This window comes from Abramis brama (genome assembly GCF_963993115.1).
Source record: "Abramis brama genome assembly, chromosome: 14".
NCBI lineage: Eukaryota > Metazoa > Chordata > Actinopteri > Cypriniformes > Leuciscidae > Abramis > Abramis brama.
Window position 1 is genome coordinate 35,637,523 of NC_139976.1, and position 5,817 is coordinate 35,643,339.

Here is a 5,817-nt window from a genome sequence, read left to right on the forward strand (position 1 = left end):
AAAAAAAAAAAACGTTTCAACCCATCTAAGGTTAAAAATTGAATTGGATGTTCAACAAATAAAAAACAGCTATAATACAGATGAGCAACTGATAAAGCTTGGGTTGCTGAATATTCGATCCCTTACTTCAAAAGCACTTATTGTTAATGATATGATTACTGACTGTAATCTAGATGTGCTGTGTTTGACAGAAACCTGGCTAAAACCAAACGATTACATGACTTTAAATGAGTCCACCCCACAAGATTACTGTTATAAACATGAACCTCGTCTGAAAGGCAAAGGGGGAGGAGTTGCGTGAATTTATAGTAATATTTTCAAAATAAAACTAAGAAATCTAGTTTTAAATATACTTCTTTTGAAGGGTTGGTGATCTTTTCAATATATTTTTGAATGTAAAATATATAGTGTAAATGACAAATCATGTTTGAGATTTGTGCTGGCTACTGTATACAGGGCACCATAAAGATTTTATCAAAGAATTTGCTGACTTTCTATCAGAGTTAGTATTGGCTGCAGATAAAGTACTAATTGTTGGTGATTTCAACATGCATGTAGATAATGAAAAAGATGCATTGGGATTGACATTTAAAGACATTCTGAACTCTATTGGAGTTAGATAACACGTGTCAGGATCTACTCATTGTCGTAATCATACTCTAGATCTAATATTATCACACGGAATAAATGTTGATGCCGCTGAAATTCTGCAGCAGAGCGATGACATCTCAGATCATTATCTAGTCTTGTGTAAACTTAATTTAACCAAGGCTGCAAAGCTGACTCCGTGTTACAAATATGTGAGACCTATCACTTCTGCCACTAAAGATTGCTTTATTAATAATCTTCCTAATCCGTTTCATCATCTCAGCATCCCAGATAGCTTAGAAGAACTTGAAATTGCGACAGAAACTTGACTCTCTCTTTTTCAGCACTTTAGACAATTTAGCACTTTAGTTGCTCCTTTGCACTTAAAGAATATTAAAGAAAATAGTCCAACGGCGTGGTACAACGATCACGCTCAGGCACTTAAGATAGCAGCCAGAAAAATGGAGAGAAACTGGAAGAAAACAAAACTATATATATTTCGCATTTCATGGAAAGAGAGTTCGATTGCATACAGAGAGGCTTTAAAACTGCTAGATCTGCTTATTTTTCAACCCTATTAGAAGAAAATAAACAAAACCCTAGGTATTTATTTGAAACAGTGGCGAAACCAGAAATTTCCAAGCAACACCGCAGTAATGACTTTATGAACTTCTTCACTTATAAGATTGATAATATCAGGGACAAAATTATAACTATGTAACCGTCTACTACAGTATCGCATCAGGGAGTGCATTGTAGTCTCCCCAAGGAAAAATCTATTCATTTATTGCTATAGGAGAGGAAGGATTCGATTAAACTCAGTAAATCATCTAAACTGACAACATGTATGTTAGACCCTATACCGACTAAGCTACTGAAAGAGATGCTTCCAGAGGTCATAGATCCTCTTCTTACTATCATCAATTCATCTTTGTCTTTAAGATACGTACCAAAAACTTTTAAGCTGGCTATGATTAAACTGCTTGTTAAAAGAACACAACTTGATCCTACAGAATTAGTCAATTACAGGCCGATCTCGAATCTACCCTTTCTGTCAAAGATACTAGAAAAGGCAGTATCCTCACAACTATGTTCCTTTTTAGAAAGAAATGATATCTGCGAGGATTTTCAGTCAGGATTTAGACCGTACCATAGTACTGAGACTGCTCTCATTAGAGTCACAAATGATTTGCTCTTATCATCCGATCGTGGTTGTACTGTATCTCTCTATTAGTGTTACTCGATCTTAGTGCTGCATTTGACACTATTGACCACAACATTCTTTTAAATAGACTCGAAAATTATGTTGGCATTAGTGGAATTGCATTAGCATGGTTTAAATCATACTTATCTGACCGTTAACAGTTTGTAGCAGTAAATGAAGAGATGTCTTATCGATCACAAGTTCAGTATGGCGTACCACAAGGCTCAGTACTAGGACCACTGCTGTTCACTCTGTACATGCTACCATTAGGAGATATTATTAGGAAGCATGGAATTAGCTTTCACTGTTATGCCGATGACACTCAGCTCTATATTTCTTCACAACCTAACGAAAACTACCAATTCACAAAATTAACGGAATGCATAGCTGATATAAAAAATTGGATGACTAGTAATTTCCTACTACTAAATTCTGAAAAAACAGAGATTCTAATTATTGGACAAAAAACATCCTCACCTAATTATCTAGAATACTGTCTAAAACTTGATGTCTGCTCTGTCAAGTCTTCGTCGTCGGTTAGGAACCTGGGTGTGCTCTTTGATACCATTCTGTCATTTGAAAGTCACGTGTCTAGTATCTGTAAAACCGCATTTTTCCATCTTAAAAATATATCGAAATTATGCCATATGCTCTCATTGACAAATGCAGAACAATTAGTTCATGCGTTCATGACCTCAAGGCTAGATTATTGTAATGCTCTACTGGGTGGTTGCCCTGCACACTTAATAAACAAACTACAGCTGGTCCAAAACGCAGCAGCTCGAGTTCTTACCAGAACCAGGAAGTATGACCATATTAGCCCTGTTCTGTCAATACTGCATTGGCTCCCTATTAAACATCGTATACATTTTTAAATATTTCTGATTACTTACAAAGCACTAAATGGTTTAGCTCCGCAGTACTTGAGCGAGCTCTTAACGCATTATAGTCCTTCACATCTATTGCGATCTCAAAATTCCGGCCAGTTGATAATACCTACAATATTAAAATCAACTGCTGGCGGGAGATCCTTCTCCTATTTAGCACCAAAACTTTGGAACAGTCTTCCTACCATTGTCCGGGAAGCAGACACACTCTGTCAGTTCAAAGCTAGATTAAAGACACATCTCTTTGACCTAGCATTCACATAACACATTATAGACTTCTATAATTTAATGTTAGGCTGCATAGATTAGGTCAGCTGGAACCGGGAACACCTTCCATAAATCCTGATGTACTCGTTACATCATAACAAGAATGGCATCTACGCTAATTTTAGTGTCTTTGTTTATCCCGAGGTTTTCCCGCAGCCTGCTGGATCCAGGCCATATCCAGATCTGACGAAGGACGCGATGACAACGCAGTGCTGAAGTGCCAACTAGTCTCTCCCCTGTGAAGGATCCCTTTACCACTCGACAGATAAAGCATTGTCGGGATAATTTCGGTTTCGCGTATCTACCCCGAAGTGATAAAATTCAGTATACATTTTTTTAAGGCCAGACAAGTAGTTTGTTAAGGCTTGGTTTGTAGGGAATTACAAACCTCCGAAATTATATTCAAATGCACATAACTATAGAATTAATTCTTGATGCGCACGTGAGCGCCATCAGCGTTTCTTACAGGTTCGCGTTTAAAGTCTGTGTAGAGAGAACGGTGTCGTCTTAGTGGTCTCTAATTTAATAACTAATGATCGTTGCGACAGAAGTGAATCAATCAAAACTAACTTTAGCTGGAAAATATCTTTATTCAAGAACCGCTATAAAGCCAAAACAATCTCTGTTACCTTAAATTATCCGTTTATCACTGTAAAGCCGCTTTGAAACAATCTACATTGTTAAAAGCGCTATATAAAATAAGATGACTTGACGACATAGAGACTGTGTCTGTTCCCCGAATTTGGAAATCCAAAAAAGGTTTCAACCCATCTAAGGTTAAAAATTTAATTGATGTTCAACAAATAAAAAACAGCTATAATACAGATGAGCAAATGATAAAGTTTGGGTTGCTGAATATTCAATCCCTTACTTCAAAAGCACTCATTGTTAATGATATGATTACAGACTATAATCTAGATGTGCTGTGTTTGACAGAAACCTGGCTAAAACCAAACGATTACATTACTTTAAATGAGTCCACCCCGCAAGATTACTGTTATAATCATGAACCTCGTCTGAAAGGCAAAGGGGGAGGTGTTGCTGTAATTAATAGTAATATTTTCAAAATCACTAAGAAATCTAGTTTTAAATATACTTCTTTTGAAGTGTTGGGGCTTAATGTAAAAATATATAGTGTAAATGACAAATCACGTTTGAGATTTGTGCTGGCTACTGTATACAGGGCACCATAAAGATTTTATCAAAGAATTTGCTGACTTTCTATCAGAGTTAGTATTGGCTGCAGATAAAGTACTAATTGTTGGTGATTTTTAATATATATATATATATATATATATATATAGATAATGAAAAAGATGCATTGGGATTGGCATGTAAAGACATTCTGAACTCTATTGGAGTTAGACAACACGTGTCAGGATCTACTCATTGTCGTAATCATACTCTAGATCTAATATTATCACACGGAATAAATGTTGATGCCGCTGAAATTCTGCAGCAGAGCGATGACATCTCAGATCATTATCTAGTCTTGTGTAAACTTAATTTAACCAAGGCTGCAAAGCTGACTCCGTGTTACAAATATGTGAGACCTATCACTTCTGCCACTAAAGATTGCTTTATTAATAATCTTCCTAATCCGTTTCATCATCTCAGCATCCCAGATAGCTTAGAAGAACTTGAAATTGCGACAGAAACTTGACTCTCTCTTTTTCAGCACTTTAGACAATTTAGCACTTTAGTTGCTCCTTTGCACTTAAAGAATATTAAAGAAAATAGTCCAACGGCGTGGTACAACGATCACGCTCAGGCACTTAAGATAGCAGCCAGAAAAATGGAGAGAAACTGGAAGAAAACAAAACTATATATATTTCGCATTTCATGGAAAGAGAGTTCGATTGCATACAGAGAGGCTTTAAAAACTGCTAGATCTGCTTATTTTTCAACCCTATTAGAAGAAAATAAACAAAACCCTAGGTATTTATTTGAAACAGTGGCGAAACCAGAAATTTCCAAGCAACACAGCAGTAATGACTTTATGAACTTCTTCACTTATAAGATTGATAATATCAGGGACAAAATTATAACTATGTAACCGTCTACTACAGTATCGCATCAGGGAGTGCATTGTAGTCTCCCCAAGGAAAAATCTATTCATTTATTGCTATAGGAGACGAAGGATTCGATTAAACTCAGTAAATCATCTAAACTGACAACATGTATGTTAGACCCTATACCGACTAAGCTACTGAAAGAGATGCTTCCAGAGGTCATAGATCCTCTTCTTACTATCATCAATTCATCTTTGTCTTTAAGATACGTACCAAAAACTTTTAAGCTGGCTATGATTAAACTGCTTGTTAAAAAAACACAACTTGATCCTACAGAATTAGTCAATTACAGGCCGATCTCGAATCTACCCTTTCTGTCAAAGATACTAGAAAAGGCAGTATCCTCACAACTATGTTCCTTTTTAGAAAGAAATTATATCTGCGAGGATTTTCAGTCAGGATTTAGACCGTACCATAGTACTGAGACTGCTCTCATTAGAGTCACAAATGATTTGCTCTTATCATCCGATCGTGGTTGTACTGTATCTCTCTATTAGTGTTACTCGATCTTAGTGCTGCATTTGACACTATTGACCACAACATTCTTTTAAATAGACTCGAAAATTATGTTGGCATTAGTGGAATTGCATTAGCATGGTTTAAATCATACTTATCTGACCGTTATCAGTTTGTAGCAGTAAATGAAGAGATGTCTTATCGATCACAAGTTCAGTATGGCGTACCACAAGGCTCAGTACTAGGACCACTGCTGTTCACTCTGTACATGCTACCATTAGGAGATATCATTAGGAAACATGGCATTAGCTTTCACTGTTATGCCGATGACACTCAGCTCTAT